The 20701-nt window shown below is 35.8% G+C and overlaps 1 protein-coding gene and 1 long non-coding RNA gene across 4 annotated transcripts in view; both read right to left on the bottom strand.

Annotated features, from left to right (window-relative positions):
* PLCL2 (phospholipase C like 2) overlaps positions 1–20701 on the bottom strand; it is a 196343-nt gene that overhangs the window by 119821 nt on the left and 55821 nt on the right. The window lies entirely within an intron of this gene.
* LOC116542468 lies at positions 5430–13208 on the bottom strand. Its single transcript, XR_004265234.1, has 2 exons — positions 11884–13208; positions 5430–11853 (listed from the first exon to the last, which is right to left on the bottom strand). It is a non-coding gene; the product is annotated as an uncharacterized LOC116542468 (long non-coding RNA).

Here is a 20701-nt window from a genome sequence, read left to right as displayed (position 1 = left end):
GAAGACCCAAATAAATACAATCAGAAATGACAAAGAGGGATATTACCCACAGAAATAAAAAAAAAAAAAAAAAAAAAAAACCCTCAGAGACTACTATAAAAACCTCGATGTACACAAACTAGAAAACTCAGAAGAAATGGATAAATTCCTGGAAACATACAACCTCCGAAGACTGAACCAGAAATAAATTGAATCCCTGAACAAACCAGTAAGAAGTTCCAAAACTGAATGAGTAATAAAAAGCTTATGAACTAGAAAAAGCCCAGGACCAGATAGATTCACAGCTAAATTCTACCATATGCATAAAGAGCTAGTATCATTTTTTCTGAAACTATTCCAAAAAAAATGAGGAGTAGCAACTCCTCCCTAACTCATTCTTTGAGGTCAGCATCATCCTGCTACCTAAAACTGGAAGAGACACAACAAAAAAAGAAAATTTCAGGCCAATATCCTTGATGAACATAGATGTAAAAATTCTCAACAAAACACTAGCAAACTCAATCCAGCAACATATCAAATAGCTAATCCATCATGATCAAGTAGGCTTTATCCCTGAGATGCAAGGTTGGTTCAATATACACAGATCAGTAAATGCAATTCATTACATAAACAGAACTTAAATAAAAAACCACATGAACATCTCATTAGATGTAGAAAAGGCTTTCAATAAAATCCAACATCCCTTCATTTTAAAAACCCTCAATAAACTGGGCATTGAAAGAAGATACCTCAAAATAATAACAGCCGTCTATGACAAACCCACAGCCAATATCACACTGAATGGGCAAAAGCTAGAAGCATTCCCTCCTTGAGAACTAGAAAAAGATAAGTATATTCATTCCCACCACTCCTATTTAACATAGTACTGTAAGTCGTAGCCAGAATAATCAGGCAAGATAAAGAATTAAAAGTCATCCAAATTGGAAGGGAGAAAGTCAAACTATCTCTGTTTACAGACATATGATTCTATACCTGGAAAACCCCACAACTTCTGCCCCAAGTCTCCTTCATCTGATAAACAACTTCAGCAAAATTTCAGGATACAAAATCAATGTACAAAAATCAGTAGCATTTCTATACACCAACAACAACCAAGCTGAAAGCCAAATTAAGAAAGCAATCCTATTCACAATAGCCACAAAAAGAATAAAATACCTACAAATACAGCTAACCAGGGAGGTGAAAGATCTCTACAGTGAGAATTCCAAAACACTGCTCAAAGAAATCAGAGATGACACAAACAAATGGAAAAACATTCCATACTCATGCATAGGAAGAATCAATATCATTAAAATGGCAATACCACTCAAAGCAATTTGTAGATTCAATGCTATTCCCATCAAACTATCAATGACATTCTTCTCAGAATTAGAAAAAAAGATTTAGAATTCATATGGAACCAAAAAGGGTCCTGTATAGCCAAGGTGGTTGCTGAACCTCAGCAAATAGAATATAAAGCTGGAGACATCAAATTACCCAACTTCAAACTATACTGCAAGGCTACAGTAACCAAAAACAGCATGGTACTGGCATAAAAACAGACAAATGGACCTATGGAACAGAATGGAGCCCCAAAATAATGCTGCACACATAAAACCATCTGATCTCCAACAAAGTAGACAAAAGCAAGCAATAGGGAAAGGACTCTCTATTCAATAAGTGATTCTGGGATAACTGGCTATGCAGAAGATTGAAATTGGATTCCTTCCTTACACCATATGCAAAAATCAACTCAAGATGGATTAAAGACTTAAATGTAAAACCTAAAACTATAAAAATTCTGGAAGATAACCTAAGAAATGCTATTTGAGACATAGGTCTTGGCAAAAATTTCATGATGAAGATACCAAAAGCAATTGCAACAAAAATTAAAATTGACACATGGGACTTAATTAAACTGAAGATCTTTTGCACAGCAAAATAAACTATCAACAGAGTAAACACACAACTTACAGAATTAGAGAAAATATTTGCACACTATGCATCCAACATAGGTCTAGTATCAAGAATCTATAAGGAACTTAAACAAATTAACAAACAAAAAACCCCATTACAAAGTAGGCAAAGGACACAGACACTTTTCAAAGGAAGACATATATAGGTGGCCAGCAAGCATATGAAAAAATGCTCAACAATAATCATTAGAGAAATGCAAATCAAAACTGCAATGAGATACCATCTCATACCAGTCAAAATGGCTACTATTAAAAAGCCAAAACATAACAGATGCTATTGAGGTTACAGAGAAAAGGGAAAGCTTATACATTGCTAGTGGAAATGTAAAGTAGTTCAACCACTGTGGAAAGCAGTTTGGCATTTTCTCAAAGAACTTAAACAGAATTCCATTCAACCCAGCAATCCCATTATTAGATATATACCCAAAGGAATACAAATTGTTCTACCATAAAGACGCATGCAAGTGTTTGTTCACTGCAGCACTATTCACAATAGCAAAAACATGGAATCAACCTAACTACCCATCAACAGTAGAATGTATAAAGAAAATGTGGTACATAGCCACCATGGAATACTACACAGCCACAAAAAAAATAACAAGATCATGTCCTTTGCAGCAACATGGATGAAGCCAGACGCCATTATCCTAAGCAAACTAATGCAGGAAAACCAAATACTGCATGTTCTCACTTACAAGTGGGAGCTAAACATTGAGTACACAGGGACACACAGAAGAGAACAACAGACATTGGGCCTAGTTCAGGGTGGAGGGTGGGAGGAGGGTGAGGATCAAAACACTACCTAACAGGTATTAGGCTTATTACCTGAGTAATGAAATAATTTGCACATCAAACCCCCATGACACTCAATTCACCTATATAACAAACGTACATATGTACCTCTGACCTTAAAGTTAAAATAAATCATTTGCTAATCTTGGATAACTTTAGTTATTACAACTTTTACATTACTTATTTCAAACACTCTCACGCTGACTGACTACAATGTCTGAGCACAGTCCCAGGTATTAACGAAATAAGCCAACACATTCCCTGCCTGTGCTCAGTAGTTAACAGTGTGGGCTTTGGAGTTCCAGCACTTAGGTTCCAATTTCTGACTAGCCACTTAGGAGCAGTGTGACTTGAAAAAAAAAAAAGTTGCTTAAACTTCTCAAGCCTCAATTAACTCACATGTAGAATGGTGAAAATAATTAAAGTATGGTCATAGGTTATTCTAAGACTTGATATTCTAAGTGTAAGCATTATAATCACAGGGTCTTTTGAGTACTTTTATGAGTATATGCTGGAGGTTAAATAAGATTGCTCTCTATTCTACTTTCAAAGAATCCACAGTCACAAGGATGAGAAAATGATTAGTAAACATAATTTTAACCTAGAGTCATAAATGCTAAAGTCAGGTATGTATATTTGCTGGCATAGGATCAGAATACACAATTTTATTTTCTGATTTTACAATATCTATTCATGAATTACTAACAATAATTTGTAAATTACTAATATATGTTTTCTCTCAAGATAAGCTATTAAATATCTCAATAGCTTCTCAAGCTATTTTTTTATTCTCATGATTATGATGGCTTGCTACATTTTTCAAAGTTTAAAATATATTGCTTAAAATACTAACATGTGTGTATGTATATATGTATGTAGATGTGTGATCCATTTTAAATTCATGTAATTAATCCAAAGACAAATAGAAATCTTTTAGCATTACCTATTAGGTCACAATACCCTTTCATTCACACTAAATAATTTTAATATTTAAAATAGTAATTAAAATTTGTGATAATGAAAATCTTTACATAAATATGTAAAACAATATAAACCAATTATTTTCTAAACTATTCCTTGCTGCTTTTCATGGTTGGAAAAATATCTTAGCTACATCTACCTGATATACTACTAATTCAAGAGAAGCTATTTTTATTTAATCTTGATTGTAATTTCCTGCTTTTTAAAATTTTTAATTAATCTTGATTGTAATTTCTAGCTACTTTTTTTACTTTGAAAAGATACAATGGTTCAAATACTTGCAAGTGTGTTTATGTATACATATGTGTGTATGTACATATGTATGTATGTGTACATATAAACACACATATATTCTTTGCTTTTCATTACTAGCTCCAATTAACTTTAGGAATAAGAAGGAAATTTTAATACTTTGAGGGATTTTTTTCCAAATCCTTTATTCATTAATTTTTCTTTTTGGTTTAGAAAGACCCTAGTTATTCCTTTTTGTACTCTTCATTTTATTTTTCAAAGCAGTTGTCATTGCTTTTCCTCCCCTCTCATTTGAATTTCATCACATAAAATTTTTACAATATCAAGTTTTATCAGTAACAGCCAATGCCACAGGGCAGGGTAAGGATTATATCAATGAGTATATCCATTCCTTTAATTCTCTTCACTAATTATTTATAGTTAGGTTATTAAAAACAATTGACTCTGAATTATTAATACTGAGAACCAGAATAGCATAAGAATCAAACATGAAAGGTCCTTAAGAAAAAAAAAAAGAAAGCTCCTGGATGGGGGTCCTGATTGCAGTGAGAATCCAGAGAACCTAACAGGTGGGTCATGAGGCAGGCTGAGCTGCAAGGTTGGTCATCACTCAAGGAGAGAGACATCCTGAACTGACCAGAAATTATCAGATATCTCTGCTAGCTCAGCTCTCCATTTCAAAACTAAATCAACCGATTATCCCCTTTCAAAATAATTCTCTTAATAAATCTCTTTTAAAATAATCTGTTCTCTAATATCCCTTTCTCTTCACTTCTTCAACCAACTGTCTATTCCTTACACATCTACTGCCACAAGAGGAAAATGTCTACTTATCCCCGTAGTTGGTGCTATCTTGACCTACTCCTGGGCTTCCAAGCTCCCTGAGCTTCCCCATAACCCCTGTGGATACTGGACCTTTCAACTGCCATTCAGCTTGCTCATCAGTCCCAGATTCCTCCTAGAAGGAGCTGAGATGCTGGGCACCCTGCAGTGCTCCGAACACGAGAGGGTTCACCTCTTACCAAGCAAACCCCTTATCCACCTGGTGTTGCTCCTCTGCCAAGTATCCACTAGAGCTGTCTCAGGCCCCTTCCCCTCACCACCTTTGCCTCTCTTGGGTGATAGATGACTTTGCTGCCTATATTCCTGAGAAGGTCAAGACTCTTCTAATTCCTACAAGCGGGTTTCACATACTCTACCTTCCTCTCCGTCCCATCACTCTCATTCTCATTCAATGAGCCTGTCTCTTACTTCACCTAGAATAGCAGGCAACAAATGAGAATCCCCCGCTTCCGCTGCTGCTTTCTGAGTTCCATTCTGGTTGGAAATGCTATTCCTCTCTGGTAGGAAGCTAATGTCCCTATCTGTGCTCTGGGCCCCATTCCCTTCACACAGCCTTCATAGGGACACGACTCTGCTAGTTACCCTTCACCTGAATCTTTTTTTTTCTTTTTTTTTTGAGACGGAATCTTTAGCCTCTCCCTTATTAGCACTTTCCCTCAGCATTAAACTTCCTCAAGCCCTTGTCTAAAAACAAAACATTAAGATAAAGTTTTCCTCCACTTCATGTACCACTGCATTTCAACTTTTATGTTGCCTTGTCAGTCTCCATCGGCAGACTAAGCTCTTTGAAGGCTCTATCTCATTGCCTAGCATGGCCTGACACATAGTAGGTGCTCAATAAGTGTGTGCTTAATAAACAAATGAGTGAACTGAATATACAGAAATGTGCAGTGGAAAGGTCGTTCGATTAGATATAAGAACTTCAGCTTCTAGCCCCAGTCTCAACATTTGTTAATGGTATAAACTAAATATCATGAGTACACGACAAAGTAGTGTTATGCTTTAAATATTAGAAGGTATTCCTAAGGAAAGTGTGGGCTCTCTGTTTCCTCTGAAACATGAGGACATATACCTCAACAGTATATATTTCATTTAGAAAACACTGTTTTAATTCCATGAACATGATGCCCTGTCATATCTAACAGAAACTTTTGGTGTTTTGCTGAATATAGATAATTAGATTGTTTGAAATCTTATTTTCCTTATATTTTCTCAACTTGCTAAGTATTTAAACTGTGATATTCAACAATTAATAACCATGAAGTACTCATTGAAATTATTCTTTGTATATTATCGGTAACCAGGGGAGACAGAGAAGGGGATGAAATATATTCTCACCCTTAAGTTTACAGTACAGTTAGGAAAATGCAGACTGTAATATTTTTTAGGAAGTGGTAGTATATGGAAAGACTTCTGAGGGAAGGTGAGGGGGCCATTTATTTATCCCCATATAAGATATAAATGAAAGATACTCAATTACAGTACTGACTTGAGGTATTGTTGACTCAGAGATATTTTAGTGGTCCTTGAAAGGTGAGTAGGACTAAGAATGGAGTGAAGCAGGCAATTCAAACAAAAAGGGCTCTGTAACTAAAATTATCAAAAGAGAGAAAAGGCAGCTGATCAAATGTCAAGTGATGCTGAGTAGGTGGGAGACAGAGGGAGGGATAAACTCCCGAGGGCCCTGAGAGTCAGATCCAGGAGCTAAACAAATGTTAAAGCACATAAGGAACAGCTGGATGATTACTGCTTGCCTATAGTGTTTAGAAAGTGTCACCAGGCAGTGATGACCCTGAGGGACTGGAAGAGTTTAACAGGCAGAAGGCCAGCAAGGTAAGATGGACCAGTGTGGTGGCACTGTGCTGGGGGAGCTGACATAAATCTGCATGTGACTCCATAAAGGACAATGGAGTGAGTTGATTTATGTGAGGCTTCTAGGTTTGCAGCTAAATCACTACTAAAGGTTGTCTTCTTTACAGAGATCTGAATGATGGTGGTGATAAGCTGAAGCAAAGAATTTTGATGAATGAACCAGTTTAATGGAGATGATCTTCTTTACACCTAAAGAATTACATGTTCTCAGCAAGAAGAGACATTGTAGTGGGACATCTGGTTGAAAAAGTTCTGAACACAGATGGGATATGGTACTGGTGGCCAGGTTAGTGTTCGAGGATAGGACTACGATGAGGTAGCCATCAGTGTAGAGGTGATATTTGCTGCTTGTGAGAACTCTCCAAGGAGGAAAATATAGATAGAAAAGAGCATGAACAGGAGAGGAGGTCTGTGATGCATGCACAGTCAGAGAGAAGGAAAAGTAACCAGCAAGGAAGGCTAGGAAGACTGAAAGGTGGAAGAGAATTAAGACAGATAATGAGACACAAGCCACAAGGACAAAAAATTCTCCAAGAGCAAAGTCAGCAACATTAGCGCTATGGAAAGGCCAACACAAGAAATAATGAACAAAAGATCTTTGAATTTCGTAAAATAAAGATCAAGGGTAACACTGAAGAAAGTTGTTCAGTAGACGGGTGAAAATGAAAATCGGTTTGGAGAGACACAAAGATGGGGCATGGACCACTTGTTCAACATGTTTTGTAGTAAAAAGGAGCAAAAGAGACTAAAAGGCAAGAGGCACATGATATTACGACAGGGAAGCCTGGGAGTATGGTAGAATTCAGAGGGAACGGGCCAGAGCTCTTGGAGAGTGCGGATAAATGTGGAAGCAGGAGCTGCAGTGGACAAAGGTGATGTTGTCAAGCACAGATGAAGGGGTTCCCACTGGAGCAGAGTTGGGGGACTCTTTTCTCTGTCCACTATTGGTTGGGAAGCTGGAAGGATAATAAAAAGCCAAAGATGGTCTAAGGTGTTGATGGCAGAGTGTAGAAATGTAGCTTTGGTAGTGGAAAACAGAGTGCAAAGATATCTAATCCCAAAAGAGGGGCACGAGTGAGAGGGGAAGATCTGCAACAGTCATAGGATCCAGCTCCATGGAGGGCAAAGCCAAAGGGAACCAGCAGCCTGATCTGACAGTTCTGCAAACCCAGCCTTCATTATTGCGCCTGACACAGATGAGCAGGTGTGCATTCTCAACAGTTCATTAAACAAATACTTATAGAAAACAAATACCAATGTAGAGCTTCCAGGTGTAGCAGAGAGTCAGAAAAAATCTAATGCATAAATTGAAAAGGGAGTAAAAGTGGAAGGTTTTTAATTACCCACAGTAACTTTATTTTTTATATATGAGTTTGACATAGTAGTTTGGTCCATTAGTTTTATTTTTTTCTTCTTTCTAATATTCGTATTATCATTCAAAATGTCACTCATTTCAATTATATACCAATGATCCTAAACAATGGTTTTAACCTATCTACTAAGTTAAATAGCAGATAATTTTTTTTGCTTGCACTTTTAGTTTATGACAGTATTATTTTGAATGTTGTACCCACCTACATTTAGTGTATACAAAATACATTTTCAGACACCAGAAATAAAATGAGGAAACATGCAAATGCTGGGTATATAAGCTGAATTAATATGACATTTTAACAAACATTGTTTTAAAAATCCAGTTTCATAATTCTCTACAATTAATGGTTCATTGTTCATCCTTTTCTAAGCTTGGCTTTCACTTAAAGTTTTACGGTAGCTAAACATTAAATAAAGGATAACAGTACTGCTCAAAAAATGCAAATGTCACTGAGTAAAAATTATATCTTAATATTGTGTGAAATGGCAAGTATTTTAATGTTCATCAGTTACATCAAATCAACTCAAAATTGAAATATTTACACTGTAACTTTTTAATTTTATATGATACTTATCACCTATCATAAACAACAAATTCTCCTAAAACTTAATTATATGTCTACTATAAAAGATACAATGATGCAAACAAGTTCTATTATGTTTGATTAAAAAAAAACTATGGACTTTTAAAAAGTCTGGACTAATAGTACTCATTTTAATCCATCTAATTCCTTTCTGAGACCAGTAATACCCACTTGGAGATTATCCAACTTGTACATGATAAATTTCAGTTAAATTAGCATTAGTTCACTGAAGTCAGAAATGACTAAATTCTAATCATTTGACCTCTAGCAAACTATCATGTAACCATCACAAAAATAATAACATTAATGTCATATATCCATGAAAAACAGAATTTTAGAGAACAAGCTCTTCAAGGGCAGTGAACCTATCTATTTTACATACTTATTACACAGGTAGGCCTACTACCACACATGAAAAGGAAATACATAAATAGTATTACAATGATATAATTTTCTACTTTTTAAATTTTATTTTCATTAAAATTTGTTTAAAGTAATTCATGTTTTCTGTAAAAATTCAAAATGATAGAAATACATGAAGTGAAATCATACATATTTAGCCCTATGCTCACGGGTAGGTACTGCTATTTCCTATATATTACTCCAGAAAATTGTAATGCATTACAAGTGATGTATGTATATGTAATCACCCCATTTTTACAAAAATGGAATCATACTATGCATAGTGTTTTGCAACTTGTTTCAGTCACATAATATGTCTTGGTCAGGTTTTACATCATTACCCATAAAGCTCCAATTTATTTTTAAGACTTCTTTAATACTCTCTTTTTATATGTGTAACGCAATTTATTTAACTAGGTTTATACTGAGTATTAGAATTATTTTTGAATCTTTCACTATTATAAACAAGATAGTAAAATTATTCTGTACTTTTAAAGAAACTTCTGATCAATTCATAGCAGTGAACTTTTTGGGTGAGAGAATATAAATACTCAAAATTTTAACATATCCCGTTAAACTGCCCTCCGTAAGTTGCAGTTCTGCATTATATACAAGCTAAACAAAAGAAATTATTTGGCAAAAGATGCTTCCAACTACATACATTTTGTTATAAGGTAAATAATCATTGCAAAAATTCAGAAATACAAATGTAAAGAATAAAATTTTTATATAACTCAAGAAATAACTAAAAAAAAATCATTTATTGTATGCAAAAACTTAAATGTTCATGTATTGTTTCTCTCAACATGTGATCATATAATATGCAAATTTGTATCCTGCTTTATTAAATAAAGATGCCAGGAATAATTTCACCCATAATCTTAAATATTCTTTTAAAAATATGATTTTTTAAATCCCACATACTTATTCATATATTTAACCAACAGTCATTTATTTCTGATTTTTCACTATTACAAATAATGCATAAAGGCATCTTTAATTGTATTTGTATTTCCTTGAGTTAAACAGGTTCCTAAAAGTGATTAGAACAGGTTTTTTTTTTAACTTTAAGTTTTGGGATACATGTGCAGAACGTGTAGGTTTGTTACATAGGTATTCATGTGCCATGGTGGCCTGCTGTACCTATTAACTAGTCATCTAGGTTTTAATCCCCGTATGCATTAGTTATTTGTCCTAATGCTCTCCCCTCTCCTTGCCTCCCACCCTGACAGGCCCCAGTGTGTGATGTTTCTCTCCGTGTCCATGTTTTCTCATTGTTCAGCTCCCACTTATGAGCGAGAACATGCAGTGTTTGGTTGTTTACTTTAAATGAATGGATGATACGTTTGTAACCACAAGTCCTTAGGTTTCTATCATCTGTTACATAGAACCCCATCTATATAGATGGCTTCTTGCTTAGGCCATGACAGGCACCAGGATCTCAGCAGATGATAACATCTGAATACTAATTTACCAAGCTGTAATTTTTTGTACATTCACAACAAATGATCTTGTATTAGGCCACAGAGCAGCACTCAAAAACATTCCCAAACAGAAAACATAAAGGCCAAATTACCTGACAGAGCTAAACAACTCAAAGAATTCTATACACATAGAAATTTTAAAACACTTCCAAAAATTTTTAGGTCAAAGTAAAAAAGCGAAAATTAAAATCACCAGCAGTTTAAAAATGAATGACATGTGTGCCCTATACACTAACTCCTATGTGTTACTAGAAAAGCAGCACTCGGGAAAATTTATAGCCTTAATTGCCTGTTTACAAAATGAGAACAATAAAAAGTGGCCGAAATTTTCAATTCAGAAAACTAAACACAAGAGAAAGAAAATAAACATATAGAAAAGAGAAATTAATATAGCTATAAAAAGATGAATGAGAAATCAAGGAACAGAAAATAGTAGAGTTGATGAATAAAACCAAAACCTGGTAATTTCAAAGACACATCGGCCAATCAAATCTTTGGCAAAATGTAGTTCAAAAAGAAAGAAGATAGAATTATTACTCTCAAAATTCATCTAATACATTAAAATTTAATATAAATGAATTTAAAAATAAACAAGATGACCAATTTTCCAGGAAAATATAATTACCAAAATTAACTCAAGAAGAAAACCATTGAGATGAATATCCAAGAATAAATAGAAAAGGTACTCAAAGATCTACCTCTTAAAAGGCACCAGGCTCAGGTCATTTTAGGTGAATTATATCATATTCTCAAAGAATAGGTAAATTCCATGTTACATAAACTACTCGGAAAAAAACAGAAAGCCACTCAGTTTATTTTGAGTCTAGCACAGAGTTTCTCAAACTTAGCAGTGTTAATATTTTAGACAGAATCATTATTTGGGGTGGAAGAGAGGCTTGCATTGTATTGTTTGGTTTATCATAACCCTCATACCCAAATCAGACAATGACAAAACAAAAAAAGAAAACCATACATCATTCAAACTTATGAATACAGTTTCAGAAAGCTTAAATAAAATCCTGGCTAATCAATATGTCAAGAACAAGCAGAAATACAATGCGGTTTTAGAAGAGAAAAACTCTATGAAGGTCATTACTGCATTAACAAACTAAAAGATAAAAACTGTATGATTGTGTTAATTATTACAGAAAAAAGGATTTGATAAAATACAAAACATTCGTGGTAAGACTCTAACATGCTAGAAACAGAAGTTTTCTTTAATCTGAAAAAGAGAATCTAGGAGAAACCAATAATAAACTTTTTATTAAATGATGAAATGCTAGAGGCTCCCCAATTGAAAATAAGAATAAATATCTTATTGATATTTGACAATATCAACAAGACTTATTCTAGCCAAAGCAGTAACAAAAAAAAAGCAAAATAAAACAAATATTAGCAATAAAGACACAACATTGTCTGTATTTTTAAATCTCTATATAAAGAGCTAAGAGAATCAATAGGTAAACCATTAGATCTACAAGGATGTCAGCAAGGAGGTCAAATACACAACCCAAACCAGAAATTATTAGCTCTTAAATACATCAACAACCACCAATTTGAAAAACTTAGAAATAAATCCCATTCAAAACAACAATTTAAAATGCTTGCTATGCAAGCCCATTAAGAAAAAAAAAATAGATAAAACTTTACTGAAGGACTTAAGGTAATTAAAGAAGAGATATATCTTGTCCTTGTATGGGAAGACTCAATATTATACAGATGTTATTTTCCCCAAAATTAATTTATAAATTTCATGTAATCTCTAACAATATCCCAAATGGAAGCTGAAAGGAATTGAGAGGCTGATACCAAAAAGAAAAGCAAATAAATATAAGATAGTTGAAGTAATCTTAGAAAGGAATAACAAAAGTCTTTTCCTACCAGATATTGAAAAACATTGTGAAGACACAGCAATTAAAACATCATGATACTGGTACAGGAACAGATGACCAGATTAACAGAACGAAATGGATACTCCAGAGGCAGTCCAGTGAATACAAGGGAATTCAAAATATAAGAAAGGTGGCATTCCAAATCATGGGAAATGGATTAGCTACTAAATAAATGGTATTGAAATAACTGGCAGTCCATTTGCAAAAAATACAAAATAATTAAATCTTTTTCACACAAGTCACACACACCCAAAATATTCCAGAGTAATTAAAGACCTAAGCCTAAAAAACATATAAGCAGGAATGACTACATTACTTGTGTGCTCCAGTGAAAAATGAAAATGCAAGACTTTCAAGACAGCAACAGCAGAGAATTAAACAAAGTGGGAGGAGGATGGAGGGGCTTCTGAGCGCAAGGAAAGATAAATTTGACTACTAAATTTAAAACTTCTGCCTGACAAAAGATACTATAAACAAAGTTAACAGATTCATGGAATAGGGAATTTGTTCTCTATTCATTCTAACCTAGAGTTTCAAAGAGATGTTGAGAATTTTCCTCAGAGTAGTAAATCACGTACTCATTGTATGTTATATTTATCTCTCACTGACCATTCTATGTACCTCTAAAGTCTTTTCCATTTCATTAGCTGAGAGTAGTGAGCGAATACTAACAAAATGCTTTTTAAAAATAATAGCTTTATTGAAATATAATTCACACACCACACAATTCATCTATTTAAAGTGTAAAATTCAATGGCTTTTAGTATACAGGTATTGATGACTCGCGACCTACGCAACTACGACCATTCGACTTTATGACCACAATCGCTAGCCACGACTGCTCCGCGTCTGGCAGCGCAAACGTTGCCCAGCTGGGCCTACGACAGTGCGGACCATCTTCCAGCAGCACTACCATCTCCGCGTGCACCATTTCAACTGTTATCCCAGACTCGGTACAGAAATTTGTGTTTTGTGTCTTGGATATTTTTCATCAAACCCCTCCCGATAAACTTCTTATACATTTCGAAGCAATGGACCCAAACATCGAACGATTTGCAAGGATTGAACGGATGGTGCACGATGTGTTTCATCCGTATTGTGAAATTTATGAAGAAAGAAAGAAACATACAACTCAGACAAAGCTCACCATGTTTATGAAAAAACCAACTCCAGTAACCCGAACTGCTGCCTCAGATGACGACATCAACAATCCACAGCCAAGCACCAGCGGCCAATAAAATGTTTCATACATGTTTATAGATTTTGATATGTTTTGCAATTGGGAAAATGTTTCCTATGGTATTTTTTACACCTGTATTTTGTATTTTTGTATGCACCTGTATTTTGTAATTTTGTTATGTTTTGCAAATATTAAACCAGTTGTACTGGTAATGCAGTGTTTTACTTAAACCTGACGAATGTAAAAATAAGAAACAAAATGGTGTAGAGATGATACAAATGGCATAAAATGAACAAAGAAAATTATGATATATAACAATAATGAAAGAATTATGATAAAATATGACTTAAAGATTTTTATAACATCATTTCACAGTACAGTACATATTGCCTACTCAACTTACGACAAAATCGTGTTACAACCAGTCTGTCGGAACCAATCGTGGTCGTAAGTTGAGCACTAGCTGTACATGTTTTTCTTAATTCATCCCTAACAAATAATCCTTAATGAATTGAACGAGCTATTTTATAATAGTAATGAAAATAATTATTGATATCATATTAATGATAACTTCCAAATTAAGCTTCTCTTAAATGCTAAATTTTCAGAAAGGAGTTTTTGTTAACTGAAGAAATATTCTCAATCAGCAATTAATTTTTTTTATCAGAATATCTCAAGAGAAAGAATGAAAGGGCTTTCTGGAAAGGTAGGGTGGGGAGAGGATTAAAATATTGCCAGTCACTGAGGTAATTATGAACATTTTGGTGGCAAAGATAGTTTCCACTCTGACTTGGGGTAAATCTTATAATTATTTGGAATACTAAAATACATGGAAACAAAACTACTGAAAAGCAGAGGATATTGTTTCGAAAACACTTCCACCCCATGGATGTGATGAAATGCTCCCCAAAAGTGCAAAACACCAAACAGATAGGAAGTGTCAACCAAAATGCTTTGCAGACAGGCCTTTCTTTCTGACAGTCACAGGAATCATTATTCTTCCAGCCTCATTCTCTGAGTGTGGTTCTAGGAACCATCACTTCTCCTGAGGAGCTCAAATCTCCTGTTGTCCAATCTCACAACTGTCAGAGTTTAAGAAAATCTTTAATTACTGATCTTTTAGCAGTTTAGGTTGAGCTCCCACACAAAATAATGATGACTCATAAGAATAAAACCTTAGCTGGGTGCAGTGGCTCACACCTACAATCCAAGCATTTTGGGAGGCTGAGGTAGGAGGATCACTAGAAGCCAGGAGTCTGAGGCCAGCCTGAGTGAGACCTTGTCTCTAAAAAATAAGATAAAATTAGCCAGGTGTGGTGGTATGTGCCTGTGGTCCCAGCTACTTGGGAGGCTGAGGTACAAGGACCATCTGAACCCAGGAGGTTGAGGCTGCAGTGAGTCATGACCGTGCCACTGCACTCCAGCCTGGGCAACAGAGCAAGACCCTGTCTCAAAAAAATATGAATAGAAAACAAAAAAATAAAATTTTAATTTTATATTCATTCATTTACTCTTATGGGGGGAAAAACTAAAAGAAAAGCTCTCCCTGATTATTATCTGACTAAAAGGCAGAGAGAAAATAACTATTAATTATTTTAAAATATAATAAGAAATTTGAAGTAAAATGACTTATGGCAGGACTTATAATGCCTATAAACTTTGATTAGCTGCACAGAGTAACAGTGGAATCAAAGGAAAGAAGACACACCATATTCCATTTAGAGACTAGAAAAGCAAAATGCAAAAAGAAAACAAAACTTAAAACAGTTATAAGAAAACAGTCCACCATTAAGTTGTATTCCAAAAGTTTCTACATAGGTCACTTGTTTGCAACCCTGAATTCATTCTCCCATAAAAACTGTAATATAAATAGTCCTTATAATCTCAGACCAACCCAGAAAAGCCTATTTAATCTACAATGTAGCTAAAAATAGTGTAGGCAGTCAACTTAAAAGGGAAAATTATTGTTGAAATAATACTTAAACCAAACAGAAAACAATTTAAATTCAATTAAAAATAATGTTTAAAGCTTTCATTTTGATCCTCCTATTCCATCTAGTATATGAAGAAAAACAATAGAAACTGAAGGAGAATAAAGGCTGGAAACCTCCTCCTGTGGAATTCTGAAGGGTCCGCTGGGCCCACTGAAGTGCTGGGAAAGCTGGTGAACCAGGTGCGCTCTCCACTGCCTTCTTTCTGCTTCTCATTTCCTACTTTCCCCATCTTCTCTTCTATCCAAATCCTTCCCATTTCCAATATTCAATTTAAGTCTTTCTGTTTCCACAAAGGCTACCTCAGTCTGGACGGTTCTTGACTTAGACTCAAAGCCTGCTGCTCTCACAAGTGTACACTGTTTGGTGATTAACACTTTTGGACCAGCACTGTTCTTGTTCTTTCTAGTAACAGGCATCTGTTAGCTAACAAAGGGATCCGACGTGAGGGAGGAAAATAGAAAAGGAGTAAAACGTATGAGGTAACTAGAGAAGAGCTCTAAGAAGAAGTGAAAGAAGGGAAAGGTAGAGGACGTGAATAAACCTGTAGAAGATGAAGAGAAGTAATGGGTAAATGGTGCTGGATCAGAAAGGTCTCTACTTCATTCATAAAGTAGAACCATGGGCCTGGGGTCTACAAAGTTGCTGTGTGTGCGGAAAGAAAGGGAAACAGAGTGGCTATACGACTGCTGACTGCTAATGTTAACATATTCATTAACTGTTTATTGAGTGCCTCCTATATAGAGTGTGCCATTGGACACTAGAAGGAATATAAAGAATTGTTTCTGATCAAGCACTGCGCAGTCTGGGGTGGCGGCAGACAACACACTACAGTATAGTAAATCCAGAATACATGAAAAGCCACAAGAGAGGTGGTGCTATAGGAGCACGAAGTGAGAGTAGAAGACTGGAAGGGAGCCAAGAAGCATGTCTCTTCATTCCAGACATGTTTATGGAGTGCTGAACGTGTGCTAGGCAATGTTCTAGGTGCTGTGCATAAACAAGGAACAAAGCAGGCAAAAACCTCACCCTTCAGGGAACTTATAATAAAACCAACACAACATTTAAAAATACAAGTAAAACACATGTCATGTAAGATATATAATACCATGGAGAAAACCCAGGAAAGAGAAGACAAGTGTTGTGTGTGTGTGTGTGTGTGTGTGTGTGTGTGTGTGTAATTTTAAACAGGGTGATAGAGTAAAGCCTTGCTAAAAAGATGATTTTTGTCTAAAGCCCTGAAACAGGTGAGGCTGAGCACCGCAGCTATCTGCAGGAAGAGTGTTCCAGGCAGAGGGAATTGGGAGGCACACAGCAATGTGTGCTTTAAAAAAATCCAGAATAGGCTGGGCGCGGTGGCTCAAGCCTGTAATCCCAGCACCTTGGGAGGCCAAGGCAGGTGGATCACCTTAAGGTCAGGAGTTTGAAACCAGCCTTGCCAACATGCTGAAACTCATCTCTACTAAAAATACAAAAATTAGCCGGGCATGATGGCAGCCAAGTGTAATCCCAACTACTCAGGAGGCTGGGGCAGGAGAATCGCTTGAATCCGGAAGGCAGAGGTTGCAATGAGCCGAGATTGCGCCACTGCACTCCAGCCTGGGTGACACAGCAAGACTCTGTCTCAAAAAAAACAAAAAACAAAACAAACAAAAAAAAACACTCCAGAATATAATACACTATTATTAACTAAAGTTCTTAAAAAATAAAAACACAAATTTATTTTCTTATGATTCTGGCAGTTGTACGTCCAAGATTAAGGTGCAGCTGTAAGTCCAAGATTAAGGTTTCTTCTCAGGCCTCTCTCCTCACCTTGCCAATGGCCATCTCCTCTCTGTGTCTTCACATGGTCCGTTTATCTCATATGTCTGTGCTAATCTCCTTTATGAGGACACATACTGGATTAGAGCTCACCCTAATGACCTCATTTAACCTCAATTACCTCTTTAAAGGCCATATCTCCAAGTGCAGTTACAGTCTAAGGCACTAAGGGTTAAGACTTCAACAGATGAATTTTGAGGGGGCACAGTTCAGCCCATTAACAGGGGTCAACAATGACTCCAATGTTCTTGGCCTGACCACCAAGAACTATGGAGAGTCATCTGACTCCCCACTGAAAAATGGGTAGGCTTCTGACGTGTGGAGGACATTGGAAGTGGAAATCCTAATAATAAAAAGATTGACTAATCTGTAGTGAGTGTTTAGTATGCACGTAAGGCACCATGCTAAGCACTTTATGTGCATTATACTTCATTGAATCCTTATATCATTATAATGTTAGTACTATCATCACCATATACCGATCAGGAGGCTGAGGCTCAACAAGGTTATACAACTTTCCCAAGGTCACACAGCTAGTATGTGCAATAAAAGAAATTTGGATCCAAGCACTGTGATTACAACAGTCATGCCCTTAACCACTGTCTATTCCACTTCTGCCAGGGGAAGACATAAGTTGAAGGCAAACCATATGTAATAAAAAGTGACCTTAAACATAATACCCAAGAGATCATCAAGCTCAACTCCACCTTTCACAGAAGTAAGCAAGGATCCAAACGGTGATTATTTGTACAACTCAAGCTACCTAGGACAAACCTTAACTAGAAAATTATTTTATAAAGCTAAAAAAATAGAAACAACCTAAATGTAGTTTAAAAATTATGGAATAACCTTCCAATAAAACACCATGCAACCATTAAAACAATGAGAGAGAACTACACTGATTACATGGATGACTATCTGTGTTATATTGTTTTTATTAAGCGGATAATAACATTTTAGAACAATCTTTTAAAAATATTAACAAATATTATGTATATAAGAAAAACATAGATGTTATATACACTAAAAAGAACAGACAGTAAGAAGGTGGGTAATTTTCACTTTCTTTTTTAAGCCTTTTTGCAGTCTGATTTTTATAGTAAATATGTATTGTTGTAAAATATGAAAAATAATAATGCTATTGCTAATCAAGAAAGTGCTTTGAAAACTATTTCCTTTATAATTTGCTGCTCAAACTCCTCCCAGCTTGGGGCTATCAGAATAAGCTACCACTCAAGTCTTCTTGTGGTAATTCCTGTTAAGTGGCTTTGACTATACCTGAAGCAACACTCTAGGGGCCATTTGTCAATGGAAGGGTTTTAGAGCTAGTACAGAGGATAATTGTTCTCACAGTTAATAACTCATTTAGACTCAGAGAATCAACTTTCCACAAATGAAGTGTCTGACTTCAAGAAGCACAGCATATTATTCAGTAGTGTTTTTAATAATATCAAATCTGTCAAGACTGTCATTTATGTCAATGTGTCAGGAGTATAAAATAAAGCACTCATAATAATGTTTAAAAGAAGGAGGCAGATAAGGACATGAAAGAGAGAGCAAGGAAACTGCTGCAGGGCAAGTCAAACAGAATGTAGCTGTAGCATCATACTTAATCTTTATTAATTCAATTTAGCTGGACAGCAAACAATTACTGAGCTCATTTTTCTATGAATGGCACCATGCTATGCCCTACAAGGATAAAGATAAGTTAGGCATGTCCCCTTAAGGAACATTATCATTTTAAAATACATGGTCTGTGACACTAAAACTCCTTTCCCTGCATTAAATGGAGGTCCCCAAATTAAGTGGAAGTCATTTGATAACTAACTTCTCTTTTACAAGTGTTGTTTACAGTTTTTTCTTTTATTCTTTGCTTTTAGGGAGGTGGAAGGGAGGAATGGGATGAAATGAGGAAGAAAAAGGCATAGTAGCAGAAAGGCTGTGAAAACAGAGAAAGCAATAAAAGTATTAAGAACAAATAAAAAATTGAAAAAGAGAACAGAACAATGAGAAGGATGGAAAAGTGGCAAGCATGATAGAGTCATGTCATGATAGAGTCAAGTCATGATAGAGTCATAACAGCAGAAATGTGGTGACCCCTTCAAGGAGCATCCTGCATCTCCTGCCATTTGCTTCAGCGCTGAGAATGCATCAGTGAGCCCCTGGGACGGAAGGAGGCACTCCTCCTCCTTCAGGACTTGTTTTCTGGCCTGCCAGCAGGAAAAAGTAAGAGGAAGTTGATATGAAACCTTCCACTTGCCACCCTTTCCTTCCTCCACCATCCTGGTTGCAGGAAAAGCCATTCACACAGTCTAATGTGGTAGGAGCTCAGTCTCCCTAAACAAATAAAAGTGAGCTGATTTTTCAATATGTAATTGCAGAATCTACGCATACACATTTAACAAAAGAGAACAAAGTACTCTTCTCGGCAGATTCTCACTCCAGATTTCCTATATCGGGTTCTACTGGTCCACTGGACAAGGAGGCTCAGTCTGGGGGCTCATAGTTATTAACTCATTTAGCCTCAGAGAAGTAACTTTTCACAAATAATTTATTTCATCCTAGGAATTCACATACTCCATGATTTCTCCTCATTTTTGCTTCTTCAAGAATTAGCAGATTCCATTTAATGAGCTTTTTATAGACTATATGCTTTGCTAAACACTAGGGCTAAAATGATAAAAATGGTCCTGGTTCTTAAGGAGTTTACAATTCACGGAATAACATGAACAGATAATTTCAGTATAGCATCACAAAACTGTGTTTTCCAAGCTTTTTTTTTTTTTTTCTGTGACCTTGAAAAATCTTATACCACAATCTTATATGCAAGTACAGACAAACATACAAAACATCATTTTCTCTTCTAGTCTATTCTGTTCGGTTTTATTTAACTTAAAAAAAAATGGGTCACAATAACAGGCTGAGAGATAGCTGGGTTGCTGTGGGAGAACAGAGGAGGAGCCCTCAGCCAAGGCAAGATTAGAAAGGGCCTTATGAAGATGAAGTTTGTGTTGAGAAAGATCAAAGTGAGCTAAACTGAGAGAGGAAGAAAGCTATTCCAGGGAGAGCTAACATCTTGAGGCTTCCAGGCAAAAAGCATGCAGTGTGCTCAGTTATCCTACTGGCATGATGTTTCCACAGCACACACTGTGACAGGTGATGCATGGGGTGCTAAGCAGACAGGGGCATTGTGGCTGTCTACAGAGAGGCTCTGTAGCTGGTGCTGCTGAGGCTGGGGCTGGAGCGAGGTGCTTAGCTGAAGGGTTTTTAAAAGTGAA

The sequence above is a fragment of the Sapajus apella genome, unplaced genomic scaffold (genome assembly GCF_009761245.1).
Source record: "Sapajus apella isolate SASKATOON/1434 unplaced genomic scaffold, GSC_monkey_1.0 scaffold4, whole genome shotgun sequence".
Classification (NCBI taxonomy): domain Eukaryota; kingdom Metazoa; phylum Chordata; class Mammalia; order Primates; family Cebidae; genus Sapajus; species Sapajus apella.
Note: the sequence above shows the minus strand (reverse complement) of the source record. Positions and strands in the feature narration are given on the sequence as shown.